The 6,141-nt window shown below is 29.7% G+C and overlaps 1 pseudogene; it reads right to left on the bottom strand.

The window, feature by feature from the left end:
* Positions 1–1,242: 1,242 nt before the first annotated feature.
* On the bottom strand, positions 1,243–2,279 carry LOC148547022 (uncharacterized; annotated as a pseudogene).
* Positions 2,280–6,141: the final 3,862 nt, after the last annotated feature.

Here is a 6,141-nt window from a genome sequence, read left to right as displayed (position 1 = left end):
AAAATAAATCTATCTTTATATATCATCTATGGACTACATTAAATTTATTATTCAAGGGATCGCATTGATTAAAACTTTATTAATTAAAATTTATTATTTGATAAAATTGTGAAAGAATAGAAAAAGACGAGAAAAGAACTTTTATTGATTGTTGACTGATTAAATTGAACATAGAATTATGAAGGTAAAATTAAATATATATAGTACATTGCCTACGAAAGATAAAAGTAAAGATAAGATAAAATAAGAAGAGAAGATAACATAAAGATAATATAAGATAAGATAATAAAGACTAAAATTGTAATTGAATTTATGTATTCTGTTGGACTAAATTTTGGGCCACGAGACTTTTTTATTGTTGTCATGGGCTAAGGTGGAAGAGTAGTTTAATACGCTCCCGCAAGCTGATAGATAGAAGATGTCAATAATCCACAGCTTGGATAAATTCTGATGAAATTGTTGAGCGTCTGACGTGGTGATGCGGAGGAAGATACGTGCGGCGGAACTTGAGCTGTCGGCGGCAAAAATATAAAAGGAGATGCTGTGCTTGAGCAGCGATCTTAAAAAAAAAATGCGTGCGGCGGAGCTTGAGTTGCCGGCGGCAAAAATATAAAGGAGATGCTGTGCTTGAGCAGCGATCTTAAAAAATGAAAAAATAAGCTCGTAAAGCGCAATAAGATTGATTTTTAGAGGGCGCGTACGACGCAATAAGAGTGGTCTTCAAATGGCGCATATAGCGCAATAAAAGAGGGTGCGTAGAGCGCAATAAGAGAGGACGCTTATAGCACGATAAGAAAAGAGGGCGCATAGAGCGCGATGAGAGTGCAGATGAAACTGCTAAAACAAAATGCAAATTAAACTGCTGAGACAGAATGCAGACGGAACTGCCGAAAAAAGGCGCAGATGAAACTGTCGGAAGAAGGCGCAGACAAGCCATAGTGACTATTCCATAAATGATAGTTGTTTACTGTTAGAACATGAATAACCAAGACTGATGTTGGATTTTTACTTGGATGGATATAATAGAGATTTGTTGAATTTTGAGCTAAATTAGAAGATTGATTATTCATTGCGGGAGGAGGTTAAAAAAGAAGTAGGGTGATTTTTTACCGGAAAGATGATAACTTATGTATTCTTTTCAAGGAGGATACCAAAGCTCTGATACCATGAATCTTTCCACTCAGCATCAAGCAAAGATAACGTTCCACCATTTTTTGTTAATTAACCTAATACAACCAAACCCTAAATATGTGTAGAAAGCCAGAAAGATGAATGAATTTTTTTGGTTCCATCTTGAATTGCAAAGCCAAAGAGCATGGCACATGTTTTGCCTTCGTCAAGATCAACAAAAAAATATTTCTTTTACACTCGTAAAATAGGGTTTGATTCCCTTAAATAAAAGACAACTATTGATTCTTTGATAGACAATGATTCCATTTTGATTTACCAACATAGCATATATCTTTGTTATTGCGAGTATTCGCGATGGATAATATTTAATGAAATGTTCTCCTCTTTTTGATTCTGAAAGTGAGTATGAAAGCATCACACTGTAGTTAGTGTATTCTTCAAGACCTGTAACATTGGACACTAATAGATGGGGCAGCAACGGCCGCAGTCCATCTTCATCATATAAACATAAATGGAAAGATGTGAAGCAGTCAAGTTCTTCCATTGTCCATTGCCGAGTTTGTAGGTCGAAACAACACAAAACATGTTCGGACTTATTATAATCTTGAACCGAGGAAGGAAGAAATAGCTTCTTGTCAGAATAGAACCACTGTGACTTTTGAATCTGATAAGGATGGTAAACACTCAAGGAATCTTGAGTCTCCAGGAGAGTATTAAGCGGCAAGCGTTCCCACTCGCCGCTGCAATCCCAGAGAACCCAAAAACACCATTCTTCGTCGTTGAATATAAGAAAGTAAGCTTCGCCGAAAATGCAAGCAATATGAGAATTATAAAAGTCAATGTATGCCGGCACCTTCGAAATTGACTCGCACGGATTTAACTCTGTCTTTCTATTCCCGTCGTCGTCGTCGCCGGCAGCTACATGGCATTGACTTGAGCAAATTGGTATCCAATAATGAGGACGAGGTCGAGGTCGTGGAAGATCTCTACTCCTTGGAGGAGTATTGGGAAGTGAGTAGACTGTCGCCTCCGCCACTACCACCACCTTCTTCCTTCAATTTCACAATAGATCTTCCAGTTTGGGACATGCACATGTTCTCTATGGATTCTAAGATTTTTCAAGGAGGATACCAATGCTCTGATACCATGATAAAATTGTGAAAGAATATGAAAAGACGAGAAAAAAACTTGTATTGATTGTTGACTGATTGAACTGAACATAGAATTACGAAGGTAAAATTAAATCGAAAATATTTGGTAACCAAAGAAAATCAGCCAAAAACAGCTATAACTTGCCTTATTTAGCATTCATTAATTGTCGCAACAATTAATGAATGCTAAATAAGGCAAGCTATGGCTGTTTTTTTTTTTTGTCTACCTAGCATTACCCAAATTAAATATATATAGTGCATTGCCTACAAAAGATAAAAATAAAGATAAGATAAGATAAGATAAGAAGATAACATAAAGATAAGATAAGATAAGATAATAAAGATTAAAATTGTAATTGAATTTATGTATTCTGTTGGGTTGAATTTGTGGGTCATGAGACTTTTTTATTATTGTCATGAGTTAAGGTATAAGAGTAGTTTAATATTATTAATTCTAACAAACAAAAAAAATGAAGGATTTAATTTAAAAAAACAAATTAAAACTCAACATATGCCTAGACATTTTTAGCACGTGCATGGACTCTTTTGTGAAAGAAAATATAAGATGTTAACCTGTCTTAATCTTTTACTCGAGGATTCTATAGCTATCATGGGGTTGGTTCAGATTCATGGACGAAAATAATTAGAGCAATCAATCAATTGATTTGTAGTTTTTTACTTTGTTGCATTTTGTGCAGTATAAAATCTGCGTGAATGCTTGCTTCATCTTTATTTATGAATTTGCTTTCTATTCACACTTGGCATCCCTTCAATTCTATGCAAATTGGCAAAAATCATTTCGTTTTCTTGACTCTTGAGGGCCAACCCTCCTTGTCCCACTTAATTAGTCACTGCTGTTATTGCATAAAGCATATATTAAAGTTGATTTAAAGTGGGATTTATGTATACCTTATTTATAGTTGATAAGAAAATAAAGAGTAAACAAAAAGATAAGAAATAAAATTGAATAAAAAAATACTGAAATTGAAATAGAAAATAAAAAGAATAGATTGAAATTGAATAAAAGAGAATTGTTATATTCTTTACCTAATTTCTTGACCCAATAAAAAAATAACTCATCAACTTAATTTGTCAACGTCATAGTTTGGGAATTGAATCAATGGAATTCACTCAACCTTTTACCCAATTTTATGGTGTAACAAGAAAGGAACTCATTTAACCATTTACTCAATGTCCACAAGAGAATGACTCACTCAACCCTACTTATTTACATCATTGTTTCGTTACGAAATTAAAAAAGTGGTTTTTAAACCTCTAAATCACTCAATGACGACTACAATAATTTGTGAAATATTTATAACTTCTTATTAGTTTAAAATAAATAAAATCTTAAGTTCATAACATAGAGTTCAATTTAATAACTAAATAAACAAAATTAAAATAAATTAAACTAAATTGAATATTCTAAAAATATAAATTAATAAATTTTAAATAATATTTAATTTTTTTATAGTACGAACATTTAAAACACGTATTAATAATACTGTAAAAATATTTGTATTTTTATTTATTTATAGGAGAGATATTATATTGAGCAATTAATTTGTGACGATTATTCTATCTTGAGGCTATGTAATAGCATTCTAGAACTGTTTCACATTAATATTACATCATCAGAATTTTAAAATAACTGTACAAATATAATTGTATGTGGAATAAAGGTACATATTAAAAGCATAACACTATTTTCATGATCAGAATTCAGAATTCATCATTATAATAAAGTATTAATTTTGTAACCAATGAAATTAAAGCTTCGGAATAATAATACAAGATATTGAGCTCAATTTTTGTTTAAATATTGTCTTATTAATTTATTTTTAAGACTTAGTAGTTAACACATTTCTGTATATATTTTGAAAGGATTGTATATTAATTAAGGGAATAGAAAAAAAATTGTGATAAACATACTAAAATTTCAAAAAATAAAAAATTACCAAAAAAATATTTTTATTTAATGTTTTTAGTAAATGCCTTAAAAGCATTAGTTACACACCCAAACTCATATTCTAATTAGATCCTCGTATTATCATGACCAGAAAAATTAAGCTATTATAGTCCAAAATTGGGTGTAGTTAACCTGAAGTTATCAGGCACAGTTAGGAACAGTGTTTTGACAAAAACAAACATTAATTAGCATTAAATTGAAAATTTTGTTGTTAAGTGCTAGGTCAAGCATGACCTATCATGTGATATTATAAAAATAGAAATTTTTTTAAATATATTCAAAACACTAATATTTCAATAATCTTAATTATTAATTTTAATTAATATATATTATATATATTTTTTATAATTAAAATTAACGATTAAAATTATTAAAATATCAATATATCTAATACACTTAAAATTCTTTCAAATAAAGTAATCCATAAATAAGGTGTCTTGTCTAATCATGGAACAAAATAATGGTTGAAAGCTACATGCAGGTCCCCACATTGTTTCATGAACTTTCCTCACCAGTAAGGTTCTAATATGGCCAAACACACAAAAGGGACCCCTAACGAAATAGCAACTTGCCCTTTCGTAATGGCAATAAAATATATGGGAAGAAGAATATAGAAAGAGAATATTATATAATTGCAAATAATAATAATAATACTCTCTCTTTTTGTTAGTCGCATAATTAGTAGTACTTCTTCTTAGGGTAATCTTCCAACCTTAAAACCTTTTGGTAAACAATGTTTTCCAATTTGGGTAACTTGACCATGAGGCCCAACCCCACCTATCTGATTTGACATATTCCAACCGGTTATAGCCGGTTTATGTGGGAGACAAAAAATGTGCCCTTTTGGTGTCTGCCTCCGGACCAATCATTGGGGGACACGTGTCTTGCTTTCCTACACACATTCCTTACATCATACCCCCACTTTGCTGGTCAAAATTGGGCCATCCAACGGTTCTTATTTGATTTGCCTTTCCCTATGGGCTATGCAATTCGTTGGATATGTTGGTTAAATAAAACAAGGTTGCCAAAGGTAGAAAACATTAAACAAACGCCGTTAAGTAACGATAGAAGATTTGTTCGTTGTTCTCTTTCCCCACTAGCGATACAATAATTAAATGCATCATAAATCCTTCATTTCTACTTGCTTCACTCACCACACATAGAAGAAAAAAATCTCCAATATTTTATAATTCTTATGATATTGTTATTTAATTTATAGAAGGAAAAAATCTCCAATATTTAATTCTTTTATTGTTACCAAATATTTATATTGTTCTGATAATGATAAAGAAACAAAAAATACAACTCAAATTTATTTTATTTAATATTTATTAAAAAATTAATAAATATTAAATAAGATATATATTATCTATTTTTAATTAATTTTTTTGTTGCCAAATATTTTTATTGTTCGACATACAAAATATCAATATCTAAAGTTGAAAATGAATATAACATCAAGTTTATTTGTAAATTAAAATTAATAACTAAAATCAGTCACTATATATTTATGTATAAATATATATATAATTTAACTTATTTATAGTGTGTATTTTATATTTTTATATATATTTTAAATTGATGATTGATTTTAATTTACACTTAATATAATTGATTATATGTCATAAATAATAATTTAAAATTAAATGTGAGATTTGTCACTTCAATAATTAGTTTTAATTCAATTTAAATTTTATATAAGGTAGTAAAATTTAATTAGTTTTTCATTTTTTCACCAAAATAAAATTATTTCTCTATACTAAAATTGATCTCATTTCATCAATCATGTAAAGTGAAATTTGAAAATAATTCACTTGTTGTACATGTTAAATTTAAAACACTAAAAATACTATTTTATTGGAGTTGCTCTAACTTGTTAATTTATAATTA

Source organism: Arachis ipaensis, chromosome B8 (genome assembly GCF_059453495.1).
Source record: "Arachis ipaensis isolate K30076 ecotype BB chromosome B8, ASM5945349v1, whole genome shotgun sequence".
NCBI classification, from domain to species: Eukaryota; Viridiplantae; Streptophyta; class Magnoliopsida; order Fabales; family Fabaceae; genus Arachis; species Arachis ipaensis.
Note: the sequence above shows the minus strand (reverse complement) of the source record. Positions and strands in the feature narration are given on the sequence as shown.